Source organism: Mustela erminea, chromosome 9, assembly GCF_009829155.1.
Source record: "Mustela erminea isolate mMusErm1 chromosome 9, mMusErm1.Pri, whole genome shotgun sequence".
NCBI lineage: Eukaryota > Metazoa > Chordata > Mammalia > Carnivora > Mustelidae > Mustela > Mustela erminea.
In genome coordinates this window covers 26,463,849-26,483,915 of record NC_045622.1, presented here as the reverse complement: position 1 = coordinate 26,483,915, position 20,067 = coordinate 26,463,849, and the positions used below count along the sequence as shown (strand labels likewise).

Here is a 20,067-nt window from a genome sequence, read left to right as displayed (position 1 = left end):
TTGCCTGGCGTGTTCCGGGACTCGAATTTTCCCATGGCTGGCTTCTCCTTGTCATTCGAGTTTTACCTCAGATGGCCTCTGTCAAATTAGGCTCCCAGGCACTTGCTGTTACATCATAATCTGGATGTGGGTGTGTGCCTCCCAGTCTCACCCTCTCTGTCTTATTCGCTGCAAAATCACAGGCCTACAGGGGTGCTGGCACAGGGCAAGGCCTCAGTCGATCTCTATCCCACGAATGGCTGAAACCACGTTCCAGGCCCACTTTCTGCTGCTTCTGCACCTGTTGCCATGCCCATGCACCTTTTCTATATGCCATTGCCTGAACGCATCCTATGTCATGCTCTGGCTTTTGCTGGAAATGCCCTTCCCACATGGCTGTTAGATAAAGTTCTTCCAGAAGGTAACTTCAGTGCAGTTCGCTGCATGGCCTTCCCTGGCCCCTTGATCCAGGATGGTCCCTTCATGTCCTTTAAGAAGCATCTAGTGTGTACCATGTTCTGGGCATTAAGTCCTTTAGCTTTGGACATTCATCATCTCTATTGCATCCTCTCTCTTTGGGGTCGTCACCTCTACTCAATGGTACCTTCTCCCTCTGCCCCAGCTCTGCATCACCTGCTCTGTGTTCCTGGCACTTTGATGCAGACGAATGAACAAGATAATGTGCAAGCCTCTTGCACGCACTTTACACGGAATGGGATCCCCTTTACGAAGTCGGATTTTTGACTTGAATAGAAATAGAGTCTGTGTGGTGTCATAGCAGGGAATTAACTTACGACTCTGCAGGTACAAACACTAGTCTCGGGGCTCCCACTAACTAGGTGTTTGGCATCGGCCAGATCCCTTTATCCCCTGCCTGTGGTTTCCTTGTATGTCAAAGGAAGCAACACTGGGTTTCCCAAGTGCTTCCAGCTCTCACAGTCTCCGGTTCTATGCTTTGCTGGAACTGCAGGGGGCGAGGGAGGGGAGGGGAGCCTCACGTGTTCATGTTTAAAATTTCAAATGGAGGAAGTTGTTGTTTTCTTCTCTTCTCCCTAGTGGTAGCAAACAAGCAATAAATATGGAAATCCTAAAAGCCAGAGAAAATAGTGAGTGTTCTCCATCTTGCTGACAAAGTACACAGAGGCTGCATCATCAAATGAACGGGCTTATCCCTTCACTGCACTTGCACCAATTCCTCCTGGCCCGGCACGGCTGGACCGTTCACAGGACAGGCATCTTTTGTTCTGCGAACACTGGGCCCTGGCCCTGTTCCAGCCAGCACAGCCCAGGATGACCAGCGCAGAGTGAAGGTGCAGCATTCCTTCACCGGGGAGTCTGAATGGACCAAATTCATGCTTGCTAAAACAATTCACAGGCTGTAGAAGCTATGCAGGTGAAAGGGGAGGGTGGTTCTGGGAGACAGCAGAGGAGGAAGAGATAAAAAAGGCAAAGCAGTGTCCCCACTGCAGGCAGCCAAACCCTCTCCCGCCAGGGGACAGGTAACCGATTTTCAAAATTGTGCGGACATAGTCATTCATGGCTCTGTGCTTTTTCTACCTGCTGGTTAAGCTCCAGCCAGGATCCTGCCTGAACCCCATTCCCAGCAGATGTCCCAGGAAGGACCGAAGTAACAAAAGCCTTTACCAGCCGATCTTCAGCAGCCTCTTCCCAAGATGGCAGGGAGTGGAAGGCTGGTCTTTTGTGGGTGTGTTGGCTCCGGGTCCCTCCCTGAACTGCCTCCACCCAATGCTGGGCCTGCTCCATTTGGACCGTGGGAAGGTGGCAGCTCTCCCTGAGGCTCACATGTTCCCCAACCCTCCTCCCCCCAAGCAGCAGGCCTGTGGTACGTCCGCTGCTCTCCAGATGGGCCCGCAAGCCCCTAGGGCTCCACCCGGACCTTCAGAATGGACTCTCAAAATCCCTTATCTGCTTCCCGACTAGTCCCTGGAATCTCACCTCACTGCAGAACACGCTCTTTCCTTCTCCTGTCCAGATCTTATGTATTCTTCCAGGCCCAGCTCAAGCCCTGCTTCCCTACAGGAAACGGCCCCTGAGTATTTTATTCCTCATGCAAGGTCATCTTTTCAGCTCCAACCAGAGGTGTGTCTCTATTTCACTGTTTAGCACTGCTTTGTAAAACACTGAGTAATTGTTTCACATGTATATGTTGTTTCCTTAAGTGGGATATATCCTTTATACAATCAGAAGCGTCATGTTGATGGATGGGTTGTAGATAGAGAGATAAGCTTCTGATAAAGAAAATGGAGTAAAATGCTAATTGTAAGACTCCAGCGGATGTGTTAGAGGCGACTCATTGCAGAATTCTTGCCTCTTTTCTGTATGTTTGATGACTTCCCTATACACATGTAGAAAATCATTCAAACTTCCTTATCTTTTGTTTCATCCACTGGTGCATTTCTTTAGCATTGATGAAGCGTTTCCTGCTTCCTGGGATGGTAGGACCCTATGTGCAGGTCCTCTCTAATAACCCGGGTGAGGCTGAGAACATTTTGTGGAAGTTCCACAGATAATTGCTAAGTGTCATTCCCAGCCACTCATGTCCACCGGCTTCTGCTTTTCCGATTTGCCATCAGTGTTGACCAACCTTCACATGGTAGACCTGGGCGGTTTGAGGGCTATCAGGCAACTCTTGGCTACTGTCCATACCTCCACACCCATGGGAAGGAGGTCGAGAGCACTTTGATGACTGCTGAGGTCCAAGTAATCTGTTTCCCCCAGGACTGTCTCAGGAAAGGTATCATTGAGCAAGTCCCCTGCACCTCCCCCCCAGTTTTCTATCAAGGAGAAGAGTGAGCACTGCCACCTAACCACCCAACCTATACATTTATTACGAGTATTGGCTTTTTTGACACTGAGTCGTTCTTTCCCGGAATGTGTTGTCCACACCTAAGAGTTCTGCTGTAGATATCAGGTGTGTTTGGCAATAGTCACACGTTAAGTCAACAGCATGCTATAAACATTCAGCCAGCCATGTTGGGGAGTTGTTTCTGCATCTCAATCATAGTAAGCAGTGACAAAGGGAAGCTACTGTGTGTTGGCTAATTGGATTTAAATTTTAAAAATAAATTTTTTTTTTTTTAAAAGGAAGTAAAGCTAGTAAAGCAAGCCCCGGATTTAGGATGGGTTGTGCTCCTATGACAGAGACAGATGCGCGAGCTTCAAGGCCATATCATAACGGCTTCAAACCAGAAGTTTTGGGTGACAGCCTCTGTTGGGGGTGATGGCGTTCCCTGCCTTCTTCTCTTTGGGGACCTCAACACTACGCCTGAGCATCTGGGATGGGAGGGACAGAGATTCTGATAAGGACATTGATGCCATTTGTCTGACACTTAATGGGTCACCAAGAGCTTCAAAATAGCTTTAGATGAGGGGCCCAGGGCAGAGGTCCTGAGAAATATGTTGTTCACTTCATGATCCGAGGCCTGCATGAGGCAGTCAGTAAATACGCACTGATTGATTTTTTCCCATAGCATTTAATGTCTGTGCCTTTCATTCGGTAATTAATCATTGTGTGACATCTCCTATAGCATTGCACTGAGTTGTTATTTATTTTTTTATTGCTATTTAACTTTTCACATGGTTATGCATTATCACCCTTGGCTAGAATTTAAGATACCAGAAGGCAAGACTGTGCCTTGTCTTCTACACCCCACTGTGTCTAGCACAGTGCCTGGCTCACAGTAGGTGCTCAATCAATGCATTGATTAATTAAGTCCTCCTTCTGCCTAGGGCCCATCATGCTTCAGAGCTAACAGCTGTCACCTGGACCACCCTTGGCCACAGGGGCACACAGACAAATGAGCTTTGTCTACCTTCCCTCCGCGAGCAGCATCAAGGACCCTGAGAGGCAAATCTAAAGTGAATTTTAAAAACATGTTCAGTGGTGGTGCAGAGCAATCCTGCTTCCAAGGAAAGGCCTCTTCCCCCTCTCTCTTCAGTGCCACTGGAGCGGCTCGTTCCATTGAAAATACAGCAGGGATTTGTGCCGCACGGCTATGCAGCAGGGGCGGGCCGAGTTCATACCAGCCATCAAGGGCTCAGCATGGTCTGGAGGGCTTTGTGCTCAGACACTCAGGCAGCCCAGCTCAGACCGAGCACACCCCTCTTCCTGCTGAGGCCACAGTGCAAGCGTTTCTGTAAGTGACTTTTCAATAATGGCCCCGTGCCTAAGAAGGATACCAGTATCATCGTGGCTGAAAGTTTCTCTTCTGCCTCCAAATCTTGACCTCTCCCTAAAATATCATAATAAGACTTTTTTATTTGGGCAGAGAAATAATCTGCTGATTTATGTTGGGCTGGGAACGGAAGAACTAACGTTGACCCAACACCTGTGATACGTCACAGACCCTGTCATGTGCTGTCCTATTTATTTGTTTATTGATTTATTATTTTGTGTACTGTCTTATTTAATCCCAACAGGAGATTTCTGGTAAAATTTTAGCCCCACTTCACAGAGGAGGGAAGCAAGATTCAGAGCCGTTTTGCAACTCGCCTGAGGCCACATGCTAACAATGAAAGTTTGATTCCCTAGCGGTCCCTAGCCCCTCTGGCCCTGGACTGACGTCACTGCTCATACCACCTCCACATAAGCATCAGGAGAGCCTCTCCTTTACCCACGTTTCTAACCACAGAGTTAGAGTTTTTCCTAATAGCAAGGAGGTGGAAGGGGCTTGGTGACTAGAGTTTCAGATGCCCCCAGAGATGTCATAAGCGACTCACTTATTATTCAGGGAAATACCCAACAAAGTGATGACTTCTTTCCTCGCTATCAGTATCCACTACCAGCTGTTCACTTGGATCGGGGGATATGAGGGATTTAACTCTGAATTCATGAATGCCGCTAAAGCTCCTTCGGAGAGGAACCACGGGGATTAGTGCTTGTGGGACCCGAGTGCCTGGTAACTCAAAGGACCAGGGCACAAGCAGCATGTTTTGATGGGGCTGTGGAGAGTGCCTTATGCATGCTAGGGTGAGTTGGGGGAGCACAGAAGGAGGTCTGTGCCTTGGGAGACGGGACTTCAAATCTACAAGAAAATACAGCAAATAAAACTGTTAGATAACATCTGCCTTGGGCACTGGACAGAACTGCCATTTGTTTTCTATGGATGTCTGCTTTGCTGCTGTAGACTTTTTTCCCTGGTTCTGCAATTTTTTTCCTTCTTCTCCAGCATCTCTCAAACTGGATTTCCTGTCAGATGGCATGCACGACATGCTTTGTTTCCTATGATCCGTATCACAACCCTCGAACAATTCTTTCCCCCAGTTTGCAGAAGGGAAACCCAAGGTCATCCCAGAAACAGAGGAGGAACTAGGATTTGAGGACAGGAATTCTGACCTCCAACCCTGGACTAGATCTATTAGAAAAAAGCCACTAATTCCTTGTTTTACCTACTATCTAGGATCACATCAGGGCCAGGAGAAGCCCTTATGCTGCTGGACACAGGTCCTCCATGGCCTAGGTCCCCCACTGGCATGTTTCCAGACACCTCATCTCATTGTTCTCCGGGGCTGGAGTTAGAGACAAAGAGAAAGGCATTCATCAAGGCCAAGCTGGATTACCCTTTTCCCATTTTCTTAAAAGTCAGGATGTAAATCACACTTGAAGCTTCCTTGGAACATGTGGGCGTTAGCAAATCAGACAAGGGTAATGTGTTTCTAATCCAATGGCTTTCACAATGTATGATTTACATCCTCAGATTGTTTCCTGGTGGTTTTCTGGGTTTTTATTTAGCTTGGCATTCCCACATCTGCTTTGAGTTTTATTACCTTTGGCCATGGGGGACTGTGGAGGAGCTGCTTATTCAAGAAATACCAGAACATACATAACAACAACAATCAGACTTTTAAAATACTTCTCCAGTCTCACACTTCAGCAAGGCAGAGCTGTGTTTTACTAAATGTAAAAACAAATAAGCTTACAATTTTATTGGTTACGTTTAGCTCCAATTCTATAGCTCCCTCCATCCTCAAAGCTTATATATTCAAAGCAAACAACAACAAAACCAGAAGCCAAAAAACCCAAACAACTCAATTCAAAAATGAGGACTTGAATTGAGATTCTCCAAAGAAGATATATAAATGGCCAATAAGCAAATGAAATGAGGTGCAACATCACTAATTATTAGAGACATGCACATCAAGCCACAAAACTTAGGAGGTTGGCTGTACTTTACAACGACCACCCCCCACCCCCCAGAAAACCCCCAGTTTCTGTGAGCATATGGAGAGCTTGGAAACTTGGAGCATATGGAGCTGGTGAGAATATAAAGTGGTGCAGCCAGTGTGGAAAATGGGTGAACAGTTCCTTGAAATTTTAAATAACAGCAGTATCCTATAATCCACAATTCTACTTCTGGGTATATACCTAATGGAATTTAAAGCAGAGATTTAAACAGAATCTTGTACACCAATGTTCATAGCAACATGATTCACAGCAGCCAAAAGATGGAAACCATCAGTTACCCATCAACAGATGAGTATACAAACACCGTGTGGTCTATACATACAGTGGAATATTATTCTACCACGGAAAAGAATGAGGTTCTGATACATACTAGTTAAATCAGATGAACTTTAAAAACATTGTGCTAAGGGAAATAAGCCAGACACAAAAGATGCCTTTTGTATGATTCCACTTAAATGGAACATTTAGAGTTGATCAGTTCATAGAGGTAGAAAGTAGAATATCGGTTACAAGGGGCCACAAGGAAGAGGGGATGGGAAGTTATTGATTAATGGGTGCGGAGTTCTCATTTGAGATGATGAAAAAGTTCTGGAGGTAGATGATGGTGATGCACAACATTGTGAATGTACTTAATGCCCATGAATCACAAACATTTAAAACGGGTTAAGATGGAGGGTGCCTGGGTGGCTCAGTCTGTTAAGTGGCTGCCTTAGACTCAAGTCATGATCTCAGGGTCCTGGGATCTAGCCCATCCTTGGGGGGTGGGGGGAGGGGAAATCCCTGCTCAATGGGGAATCTGCTTCTCCCTCTCTCTCTGCCTGTCCCTCCAACTTATGCTCTCTACCTCAAATAAATGATTTTTAAAAAAGATTTAAGAAAATAAAAATAAAAAATGGTTAAGGTGGTAAATTAATGTTATGTATATTTCTACCACAATTTAAAGACTGCCCCAAACAAACAAACAAACAAACTCCTGTGCATTAAGGCAGTAGATTGTGAAGATTGAAATTGATGTCTACTTTCTGGGCACCAAAGGGCCTGGGTGACCTGCTTCACCCCCAAAGCAATGGTTCCCGTCATGGTTTGACCTTTTGCGCATGCTGTTCCTTCTGTCTGGAAAGCCTTTCTCACATTGCCCTTGAAAATATCTGCTTATCACAGAAGCATTAGCTAATTCCCCTCACATCAGAGGTCTTAATGTTCCCCTGGTTTTCTGAAAGCATTTACACATGCCTTATTAAATCACTCTACCTTGCTTTACAATGATTCCATGAGGTAGACTGGGAGTTTCCTACCTTGGGGACAATGTTTTACTCATCTTTATATCCCCTGCACATAGTAGCACTCCTAACCCATAGTAGGAGCTCAATAAATATTTAATTACACCGGTTGGTCTAAGAAGTGCTTTGTTTTGCTTTAGTTCTGCGCAGGGTGGGGAAGCAGGGGCCGCAGGGGAGACGAGAAGTCGTAAGTGCTCAGAGAAAGCTGTTGCAATTGACAGCAGTGAAAGAGAAACATCAAGGAAGAGAAAAGAAAGTGTTTTCTTCCCCTCCATAGGTTCTGCTTCAATAGCATTGCTATGGCATCTGACCCGGGTAGGGTTCTATCCTCACTCTAGTGTGGCTCTGGAGTCTCCTTATTTAACCTGGCTGAAACCTACCTTTCTCAGCTAGGCTGCATGAAATGCGGATGGCGAGGACCCAGTGAGATAGCCCCAGGAAGCAGGAAGCTCCTGGCCCCTGCTGGCTGCTCAGGGCCTGCCTTGTGTCTGCTGAGGGGGCTCCTCCTGGTAACTACTTTTGCTCAGTGCTCATTCCACCCGCCGGGACTTTTCTCCCTTCTCCCCCACCCGTAGTGCAGGTTTCTTCCTTAGTGGCCAGCATTTTTTGTCTTCATAAGGAATTCTCTCAGCAAGGTACCATCTTGGCTTTTCCAGGGGAATCATTAACTCTTTCTTTTGCTTCCTTTAGCAATGGGAAGGGAGAGAATTAGGGGAAGGGCCTTGGAGCACAGCTGTTCTAAGGTCATCCTTAGCTCAAATCCCTTTCCGTGGCTGCAGCACAGGGCCAATGCCCCTAATGCGCTGAGGTTGGCAGGCCCTCTGGTGCCTTGGCACGTCCTCCAAGGCCTTTAAGCTTCTCTTCTCGGGTGAATCACAGGGCTTTTGTTCTCGCCCCAGCCCTCCCTATAGTGGGGAAAGCACTTCCCCTTCCCTCTTATTTCCCACCCTCCTTTCTCTTTTGTGAGCTTTCAAGTCCCCCAATTAAATAACTGGTAAGTTTTCTTTGTGCCGAGCACCAAACTTTGCTGGATGACTTCCACGGTAAACATATTTCTTTTCCTTTTCTTTCTGCCCTTGAATTCTTATGAATCCAGCCTTCTCATGGGGGAAGAATATACTGAGATGGGATGTTAAGGGCCCGTCACGGCAGTGAAGGTGTATCTCAAACCCACCTCGAATTCCTTTTATTCGTGTGTTCAGGGAGTGTTTATTGAGTGCCTCTCGGGCCCCAGACACCGGGCTAGGCACCGGGAGGGCCCCTTTCCATGGGACATGGTCTCTGCCATAAAAGAACATCTGGGGGGTATGTCACGGCAAAGTGGCTTGATGCCCGATCTACGGAGGGAGTTCAAGGTGGAGAGACAGCGTCACGTAACTTGCTCTCAGATGGATGCAGTGGTGTGGGTGTGGCTGTGGGACGGATGCACAAGGATGGACAGATTCCTAGTCCGCTCCCTTCTAAAAGGCACACGCATGCTCCTCAAATGAGCTTTACAGGATGTGCGGGGTGGAGGGGTGCAGGATGGCTGAGGAAGGAGGCAGAACAGGATAAAAGAGTTCATTCTTTCAAAAGGCAAATTATTCATAGAATCACAAAACAGAGACAGTTATGCTTTTTTGTCAACAATGCTAAGCGCTTAAGTGCAGGGGAGATGACCAAGGGGAGGTGAACAGTCCACTCTAGGCCCACAGTTTCCATCTTCTGCTCGACTTTTCTCCTAATTACTTCCTAGAGAATCTATTCTCTTTGGATAAATAACTGTGTGATGTAGCTAACACATGCATCAGTCAGTTTTGATTTCAAGGTGGTGTTCAGGAAGTCCTGGAGTCTCAGATGCTGAGGGAGGCCATGATTTCCCTGGCTACTCTTACCAGCTTTCACCACCGCTCTTCTTGATTTCCTTGGGCACCAAGAGCCTATCTGCATTTTCCCATCCTATTTGCCCTCTGAGGATTGTTTTCTCCTCACTTCCAGGAAGGAGCAAGATTGAGGGTCAAATTCTGCCTCTAACTTTAAGAAGAGTTAGGTTGTGTCTTGTGGTGTGCGTGTGTGTGTCTGTGTGTCTGTGTGTGTACGCGCCCACGCACCCACGCACAACCATGTCAGCCACCATTCATTCACTTAGAGGAATCTTATCAATTACCTTGGGGTCTCACTTTCTCTCAGACCATTGCCCTCTGAATTTCCTAAAAGCTGCGTAACACCCTTTCTCTCTGGAGACCAACACTCCTAAGGCGGATGGTAAGTACACTGTGGCAGTGTGTCAAATTGTGCCTGAAGCCAGCAGCCTGGATACTGCTCCCTGACCTGTCAAAAACATCTGTTTAGCACAAACCACATGGCAGTTTCTCTGAAGACTAAAACAATAGCCCAGGAGGTAATTGCTATTTCAGTATTCCTTCTGGCTTGAAGTGTGCTGAAGCAATACTCCGTTCCATTTCCATCTGTATTTACTGAACACTCGTTACATTCTGGGCACTGGGCTAGGCACCATGGGGAATACAAGAGAAATAGAACACCATTTATTGGGGAATATGAAACACCCACACTGAACAGTCAGAACCAACAAAGGATACAATATAATCAAGTGTCTATACACAGAATGGTCAGGGGAGGTCAGAGAAACGAGAGGTCCTAAGCTGCTAAACCTAGAAAAGACTTCCAGGGTCAACGGTCATTTGGCATCCACTGACTAAATATTTGCTGCACGCTGCCGGGGCTGGGGCTTGTGGGAGATGATGGAGGGAAGAACAAAACTCAGTTCTTTAGAGACAGTGTTCACGTTAATAACAGAACTGGAAGCAGAATCCATGTCTGACTCACAGTTCGTTCAGCTGATAATAAACGATAACCTGGTATGTGTCAGGCACTGGACTAGACGCAGAAAAACGGCACTGCCTGCTGACGAGGCGTTGAGGCGTGTCTAATACTTGACTAGCTGCATAAACCTGCACCAGTTCCTCAACATCCCTCAATGCGCTTTTCATCACTATAAAATGAGGATATTACAGGGGCTCCCTCATAGAGCCGATTTGAGCGTTAAATGAAGAAAAAATGTAAAGGACATAGCACAATCTCTGATGCGAAGTGAGTGCTTAATAAATGTCATCTTTTATTATCATTACGGAGCTACTTCCGTGGAGAAAACATGGTCCCCATCCTTAAGACTCTTATCTTAATTCTAATGGTGAAATAAGCATATTCCCAGATCGATGTGTCTTCCTGATGCCAGGCTTCAGGGAAGATGCAAAAAAGTAGAATGAAAGTAAACAAAATGAGAATAAGAGTGAAGAGTGTGAACGTGTCATAGGATGGAAAGGGCAGAATGTTATGAACAGTGAATTTTATTTATTGCTTTTCCAAATCTACAAAACAGGCAGATCTCTAATCCTGGAAAGTAAAACATCCAGAGGCCATCCTGTTCATGCCCCTGTCTCCCATCTATTAATTAATTAATTATTAAAGAGTACTAATTAAAAACCCATTATCCTCTCACTCATACTCCAATACCATAGGTATCGTGACCCGTTGTCATTTGGCCTTGAAGTACTCTGGAATGCTGGAGTACTGAAAATAGCCAGGGGGGAGGAAATAGTAGAAATGGCTCTTGCAAGGATAGGTCTTGGGAAGCTAGTTCAACAGGGAGGCTTCTTCCTTTCCTATCCCCACCTAGCACAGAGCAGAGTTCAAATATCAATGTCCAGCAGAAAAAACAAATTTTAGAACTTACCCATACAGGGATATGCCAGGGAACTAATGTGGGAGCTAGAACGGGCAGGGCAAGAGGACTTTCCAGGTAGTGGTGATGCTGGCTGAACACAGAAGATACCTTTTGACCGTAGATTTGATCAAGCTGATACGAGACAGGTAATCCATCATTAAATGTACAAGAGTGCCAAATACGAACTCCCGCTCCCAACGGTGGGAGAAAGAAGCAATTTCATAGAAATCAGGGCTGCAGTTAACCAAGCTGGAGTTCAGAATCATGTTACTTTCTAGGAACGGGGACCAAAGAAGATCCATTTAAACCAAACACATTAAATGAGAATAGATAGTAAGCTCTGAGTGCCCGGCGTTTCCTTGTAAGCGCATCAGCCATGGTGTGGGCAAAAATTACTCCATATTCTAGCCTTTGGTATGGATAACCATGGCTAACATGTAGCCTGAGAGAAGTCTCATGGCCCGGGTCTACATGGGACTGAAACCCCTACTTCATTAATTCCTCCTGCACAAGCACCCCCATGAAGACCAGTAGAGGGGTCAACATGCACCAGCACACATCCCGAGGCTCCCGCCTCCCCAACACGATGCTTAGTGAGTGAAAGAGTCTTCCCATTCCCTTCAGCTTCCCTGTCACCCTAGCAGCAAAGACGTCCATGCAGGAGACACACGGCTTAGCCCCACTCCAGTCCAGATTCAAATCAAACACCGACACTTGCCAATATTGCTCGAAATGTCCCTGTGGTGGAGACGACCCTTCCTCGAATTTCCTCCTGCTCCCAAACTGCCCCCAACATACTATTGTTTTTAAGCGGCTCATGTGTTAATTAAAAATAGGAATCAATTGGCCGCATCTCTCCACTCCAGGCTCCTGTACACACAAGGATTAGAGCTGCCTCCACTTAAGTCAATTAGAGATAAGGAGAAGCTGACATTTCCACAACCTGCCTTATCACGCTGCTCAAAAAACAGCTCAGATTAAAATGTACAAAGATGATTTCTTTAGTCCTTCTCCTCCTCCTCTACCTTCTTTTAATCATGACGAAGAAAGCTGACAGTCCAAACTGATGGTGGAGATGCACGCTCTAGCCTGGGGCGACCAGCCATCCTGAAATACCCGACCTGTCAGTGTGAACACTGCTGCAGACCAGGGGCTCTTGCTGGATGCTGGGGGGCAGAGAAACATTCGACCTATGCCTCGCTTTGGGGCCGATAATTATGATGCAGTAGAAAGGGTAACCTACAGCCAAGACATCGGTACGATGCTGCCTCATGCACAAATTAACCTCTTTGGCCCTTAGCTTCTCTGAGCCTCAGTTGCCTTACCCGTGAAAGGGGGCAGTACTGTTGCCCACAGGTACTTCTGAGAGGCTCAAGAGAAGGCAGGTGTGTTCAAGTGCCTGATACAGAGCCTGCTTAATCCATGTTTTGGTTGAATCAGAATGCTCTGGGATTCACATGTTTTCACATTTCACATTCACATAATTTCTGAATGGAGAAAGGAGACAGCTCACAAATGACCCCATCTATCATAAACATTTCTACTTGTTGATCACAGGCCTTTATTCCAGGCAATTTAGATACACATTACCACTAGAGCCACCCAGCACATTTGCTAGTGTGATCTCCACTTTAAAATGGGGAAACCGGAGATCAGAGAGATTAATTAACTTGCTAAGGTTCACCCATCTGGTGAATGGAGAGCTGGGATCTGAACCCAGAGCCCATTATCTCTCCATTACCTCCTGCCCCAGCGGTGTTGAGCAACCATGGAAAAGAGAACAATTGCCGTCTCGTGACCTTCACAGTGAAGAGAGCACTACCTTATTGACACTGGCCTGGGAATGTATTAGCAATTTTCCAAATTTGCCCACTCCATTAGCTAGGCGTTTTCTAGCTACCTTTGACTCCTTGCCCACCCGGCCTCTGGGAAATGCTGAGGACAAGCCTCACACAGTCTCACTAGCCACCTCCAGGTCCTTTTCCACATCATCACTCAGTACGCCGCCTCTCTCATCTGGCCTGCCACCCTTTCTCACAACCACTACTGGCAGACAATGGCTGATGTTAACACGGTGCTTACAGCATCCAAGAGCTGTGCTGGGGTCTGTAATTATGGCTAAAGCCAAGCTGTGGACATGGGTGCACTGCCGACATCCTCCTCCAATGAGAACGCGGTGCTCCAGCCGCCAGGAGTGGCAGAGGCAGGTGCCACTCGTCGCCAGCCCCCTCAGGGACCCTCTTAGCTGGAGAGAGCCATCTTACTCAAGGGTCTTTCCTCTTTCCCAGGCCGCCCACGCTGCAGTAGACCTGGCCACCTCGGCCTGCTGGGGGTTACTCTGAAGGGCCATTGTCAACAGAGGCTCCTCCCTGTGGAGTACACGGAGGGGGTATTGGCCTCACCATCACGTTCGCATTGTCTCTTGTCCAGTCCTGCTTCCTTACTCACCTTTCCACAGGTGTTCATTTCAAGGACACTCCTCAACTAACAACTTTTTGCTAACTTCTGTCTCAGGCTCTGCTTCCTAAAGAACCCAATTTCAGGGTCAGGTAGGTCCTCCTAGTAACCACACTTTAGAGTTGAAGAAACAGTAATTGGTTAATAAATTGGTTGTGTTAGAAACCAGATTAGTCTTAGACCAAAAACCCACATACACTCTTTTGTCTTAACAGGTTTTACTTACATGTACCTGCTATTCATTGTATGTACTACTGAATTTTCACTATTTTCTACCCTGGAACTATAATTTCTCTGTTCATCTGTTCAATCTCGGAATGACTGTGGCAGATTAAACATGGCCACAAATTATTCGATAGCCCCACCATTGAGAGGTGGGTTCCAGTTATGCTTTCTCTGAATCTGACCCAGCCTCCATGCTTTGATAGACCAATTGAGGGTAGCAGTAGTGACACTGTGCCAGTGCAGGCCCAGCATGAGAAAACTGACAGCATCCATCTTGGTCCCTTTGGAGTTCTAGGTTACTACATCAAAGCCAGGCACCCATCCTAGAGAGATCACATAGAAATGTCCTGAGTCTCCATGGACAGGAAAAGAACCCCAAGTGAATATGATGACTATGATCTTACAAAGCAGCAAGGTATGTGAGGAAAGCTCTCTTGAACCCTCTAGATGTACCTATGCAGTCACCAGCCAAATACTGATTCTTGGGTCTCGCTTCTGGAGATTCATTAGTCTGGGGTAAGACCCAGCAAACAGTGTATTTTAAAGGGTTGCTGAGTGGTTTTAACACACAGCTGGAGCTTGAGAGCCATTGGCTGAACTAAATCCCTCATAATGCAGCTTAAGATTGTCTCTTGCCCGTTGCTCTATGAAGGCAGACAAAAGCACCGGTTGGAGAATGTTTTAGACTCTTCAAGGTTTCCTGAAATCTCCTTGCAGCTTTTCTGTCCCACGTTAAATGATCCCAGTTCCTCCAACCTTTCCACATAGGTCTTATTTGTAGCACTTTAATCACTCTGTAATCTTGTTTTGATTTAGCTCAAATAGGTCTGTTTCCCTAGAGAAAGCGTTTCCAAGTTAGATGCCTCTGTTTTACAGAAACACATAACCCTGATAGCTCATCAATTCAACTGTGCTTTGCACAGTAGTTGCAATGAAATGCATATCAGTAAAGACTTCAGCAGATCATTTTATTTTATTTCTGCACTTACATTAGCTAAAAAGGAAACACCACACAAATCAATGGATGGGCTTTTCCCCCGTTGTCCCTCAAATATTGTTAACAATACATTTGGTCATCTAATTCATGAACCAGCTGATTTGTATGGAGCTTCACTTTGGTTCTCTCAAATCTCCTACCCTTCTTCCAGTAATTATTGGTAACTTCCAGTTACCAATAATCCTAAGGAAAAAAAGACTTGCTCAGAAGCCACCCCGTACATGCTGGACTTGGAGGGACAGGGAGATCCTGGATGGCCCCAGCAGTTAATCAATATATACCCATGAGCTTGATTAGCAACCATGCAATGACCCATCTCTTTCTTTAATCCAGGAAACCAGAGCCACTCTTTGCTGTTGTATTTTTATATATATCTGTATCTTTTCATATATATGTATCTTTTCATATAAAAGACAGCAATTTAAATTTTACTTTGCATATGATTCCAAAAGAAGTTGAACCTATTATTATATTAGAAAGAAGAGAAACATGGATTGATGGAAAATTCAGATATAAAAGTCTTCAAAGATCACACAGGGGAAGCAGAAGGTAGTGATGTATGGCTATAAGGTTCTTAATAAATTAGGAGTTGAGGCAAGCATATCTTGACTCAAATATGTGTAGATCCTTTTAGCACATACTTGGACTGAGGGGTGCCAAGTGGTAGTTTTCAGGAAAAAAAAAATTTCCCTTTAAGAGAAGTATACATATAAAGCTTTTAACCCATTCAGTTGTCAAGATAAAGTAAGGGCATGGCAATAATGACTGGCAGCTGTCATAAGACACAAAGGATAGAATCAAAGTTAAGCATCATAGATCAATTTTATTTGGGTGGATTTTTAAAAAGCTTTTCCTGCTCCCTGAGTTCCTAAGAAAGAGTCAAGATCTAAGGATGTTCATAAATCAAACTGCTGCCTTAGACACCACCTACGGATGGTGAACAGATATTAAAGAGAATTGACATTTGTTGTTTCCCAGAGTCCTTTGAACTTCTTGATGGAGTGGAGCCAACAGACTCCTGGCTTCAAATTTCATCTCTACCATTTATAAGTTTTATGGTCTTAGGACAGTCGCCTAAATTTTTCAAGCTTAGCTTTTTATCTTAAAATTGTGATAATAACTGATTGTCAAGAGGACTCAAGAGAATCTTTATGAAGTACCCAGAGCTGTTCCTCCACACACAGGATGCTCAGTAAATAACAATAATAACAATAATAATAACAATACTGTATTGTTATTATTATTATTATTATTGGCAGCCCTTACATTACCAACACTAGACAAATTATAAGATCACTCAGAAATTTGATGTTGTATTATCTGGTGATTCTATGATGCAAATGTAAATGGAGACAGAATTTGGAGACCCTACTCACCACCTCCTAGGTACCACATGCAAGATATTACCTCTTATGGAGACCTACAGGTAAAGAAGAGTTGGGTTTGTCAGAACTAACTGCATGCTTCCCCACCAAGCAGGTTTCTGGTCCTAGTGAAGTCTTAGGTGGGAGAAGGGGCCAGCAGAAGTTAAGGAGAGATATGTCCCAAGATCTCAATTTTGAATTCAGGGTTTTTCTCCATGCAGCCAACCCTGGAAGTAACTAATCTGATTACTGTTCAGAAAAGTAGGGGAGGCATAATATTTACCTAATGCTACTTCAACATATCAAATGACAAAACTCCTGATTTTCATTCATTTAGTCTCTGTTAAAGGTATCAGAGGTTATTTGCTGATGCTACTTAAGAGAAATAAAAAGAAAAATACAGCTGCATTATGGGATGCTTGGAGTATGTTACATCTGAAATGCCCCTGAAATAAGCTTTAGAAAACATGTTGTTCTAATTAGTTATTATGATCAGGTATCTATGGAAACAGCTATATATTTGTCCTTAAGCCAGACAATCATTTACTCATTTAATAGCATACAATCCACACAAACCAAGCTTACTGCATATATATATCTCAGCTCCTTGCAACACATGCAAGTACAGTGCAGAAAATAAAATGAAAATAAACACATGGCGGGAAGTGGGGCTGTTACACTGGGACGGTGCCCTGCCTACAGTGAGCAGTAACTAAGGAAATCTAAAGGCCCAAAGTTGATTTTACTCACACAGCATCAGTTTTGAATACCTTCCCAATGGTGTAGCAGGGGAAGAAATTGTCCTATTAGAAGTGCCGCTTCAGCTACATTATGGGTTAAATGGGTTAACTGGGCTTTTGTTGAATGGCCTTGTAACATAGTAACCATTTATAACATAATTTCTATGGGAGAACGTGTCCTGAATTCCAAGTACTCAACTCCTGAAACACAGCTTCTGGGTGTGATGAAGACTTCCTGTGTCCTCAGGAAACAGCCAGGTGAAGTAGGAGAAGCCCTAGGGTTAATGTCCATGGATCTGGGTTCTAGCCTTTCCCTTGCACTTAAAACCTGACAGATTGGAGACTTTCAGCTTCTCTAGGCTTAGCTACGTCAGCCATGACATGGAAAAGGTGGTATCTTTTTCATCTAGAATATAAGCTCCACCAGGGCAGAACCACGCCTGTCTTAACCACCTCGGCTTCCCCAGCCCCTCAATAAATATTCGGTGAGTGAAGGAAGACATGAATAATTGCCTACATCTCAGCTTTGTAAGCAGAATCAAACGGGATAATGCATGTGAAAACAATTCAAGAAGCTGTAAAATGGAATACAAATGAGAGACATGATAATTATAACCTATTGTTACAGACAGAATGTCACCTTCTGTGCGTTCCATGTAAATGAGGATGTTTGTGTTCGTGCTAATTCGAATGGCTGAGCCGATATCCAGAATACTGAGTGCTACAGATGGGCCATGCCACCTCAGAGAGCAGCAGGGCTGGTGCTACAGGGAGGGGGGAGGGGTGGGAGACTGGGAAAGTGAGTAGGGGAAGTTAAACAAGGGAGCACTTTGGCTGGAAAATGGGCTAATTAGGCCCAAGGGCTGACAGCAGGCAAATATAGGTATCCTTGTCTTTTCAAGAACCATTCCATGGACCAGAAGGCTATTCTCCCTGAGCCTGTGCAGAAACAAAGAAAAGCTAGACCAAAGAGACTGGCTTCCACTCTGGTCGTCTTTTTTTTTTTTTTTTTTTTTTTAAAAAAGAATGAAAGTGAAAAAATGAAAGAGCAGTGCTTGGCCAACGTGTTAGGAAGGACACAGGTAGGGCATACATAGAAAAGAGGATTTAACATGTAAGTGACTGAAGCAGAACTCGACTGGGTCCCCCCACACCACAGTTTGCCAGCCTGCGGATCATTTTTGCCTGTTAATAATGACTCTTGTGATTACGTTGTTGGGGTGCCCTCAGTGCTAACGTTCAGGCTGTGAGTCAGGGGAAGGAAAGAGCGAGCATGAAAAGGAAAAGTTCTCTAGGACGGTGACCCCGGAGTCTTTGTTTGGCATGTGACATGGGCATTCAGAGTCCGGTTTTCGACACATTATTCAGAATCTTTTACAAGCATCTCAGGTACAATCAAGCATCCCTTTGCAGGGCGTGATTGGGATATCTATAAACTGGGAGCCAATCAGCAGCTCAGACCTTAGCCACAGCATAGACAATGAGAAGGTAGGATCTCTGATCACTGCCCAAAAGATTCCACGCCACAGCTGGGAAAGACTGGCTCATCTCCCCTGGAGCAAGCATAGAGCTACTTCCCCTGGTGACCACCATATCAAGACAGATAACCACCTGACAGGGCATAGTCACCTTTCCTGCTCCAGCAACCAACCCTGAAATGCAATCTAAAGTGGCTTTATATCTACTTTTGTGGAGCCCAGTTAAAAGGGCCCAGGAGGAGGCGAAAAGAGTCTCTTCTACATTACAGAAGAGAGAAAAAGACAGAAAGATGACCTTCTCCCTGAATACTTACACAAGACATTCTTCTATGCCATTTTTCAAGTTTTCCCTCCCCCAGTGTCAAGCTCATACAATATATATATTTTCTCATGATGCAGGGTGTAACTTTTCAAGAGGGATGGGGTCATCCTGTGGAAAGGGCACAGGCCGGCCATTCAGAAGCCTGAGGCTGGAGCTCTAGCAATTCTTCCCTGTCCCTGAACTAACCACCTCAGAACCCAAGCCTCAGGTTTCCATCTGTTCGGTGAAATAAAACAATACTTGCCTGCTGCTCCACAGGCCCATCGTGTAAATCCAAGGAGATTATATATGTCAAAGCACTTTGAGAAATTAAAAGCCCACTCTAGAAATAAGCTATTGATTAAAGGAAGTCTAGCAGTACCTTCCAACCCGCAGTACCTTCTCCAGGCCTAGCACATTTACTTTTCAAACAAACGAACAAACGCACACAGCTGTTAAGGGGACGACTAAGTTCTATGTAGCACTTTGGAAAGGTTACAAAGTTCAGCAAATTGTCTGTATTTTCTCTCTCTCTCTCTCTCTCTCTTTTTGAAGATTTATTTATTTACTTGGGAGGGGGGAAGGGTCAGAGAGAAACCTAAGCACACTCTGCACTGAACGCGGAGCCTACACGGGTCTCAATCTCACAACCCTGAGATAAGGAGCTGAGCCGAAACTAAGAGTCAGATGCTTAATTGACTGTGCCACCGGGCGCCCCAAATTGTTCGTATTTTCTAAACCCAGTGCCATATGGGTCTTCTCTTCGTGACTATTTTCCTACCTAGAAACTGGGTAGAGAATAGACATTTGTTCAGTGTTACCATGGCGGGACTCAGCATAATTAAACAAAAATGACTGTAAATTAGCCTGGGCATTCACAGGAAGCTTTATATGTGCAATCTCTCTGAAGCATTCCTCATTTCTATGCTTAAACACCTGATCCAGTCAAACTGGCCAAATGAGCAAGAGGAAAGCTCTGATTCTAGGGCCATAACTCTGTAAGTTCATTAACTGTGAATTATTGTTTTGAACTGGGCTTGGCTTCCAAGGCCAGAATCACACATTCCTAAACTAATGTGCCTGACACCAGCAGAAAATGATCTCCACAATTCTCACCTTGAACTCATGGAGAACTCCCACCTCATCTGTTACCTGCTCTCTGGGTAGGTGACTCTATCCAAGTCTGCAGTTTTGCCTTTAATTATCCTCCACATTTAAGGGTTGAGGAAGCATTTAAGTGGGAGAGGAAAATACACAGCACCAAATTATTCAGCAGGTGAGTCCATGTTCAAAGGCAGGGAGGAAACACCGCGTAAT

The 20,067-nt window shown here is 45.2% G+C and overlaps 1 protein-coding gene and 1 long non-coding RNA gene across 8 annotated transcripts in view; one reads left to right on the top strand and one right to left on the bottom strand.

Moving 5' to 3' along the window:
- The window catches only part of LOC116598189, a 44,237-nt gene extending 39,139 nt beyond the window's left edge, over window positions 1–5,098 (top strand). For all 5 annotated transcript variants that reach the window (XR_004288988.1, XR_004288987.1, XR_004288985.1 and 2 more), the window contains one exon: window positions 3,730–5,098. This is a non-coding gene — a long non-coding RNA (uncharacterized LOC116598189). The remainder of the gene's footprint in view (window positions 1–3,729) is intronic.
- The window catches only part of NTM (neurotrimin), a 939,904-nt gene that overhangs the window by 780,573 nt on the left and 139,264 nt on the right, over window positions 1–20,067 (bottom strand). The gene's annotated exons all lie outside the window — the stretch shown is intronic.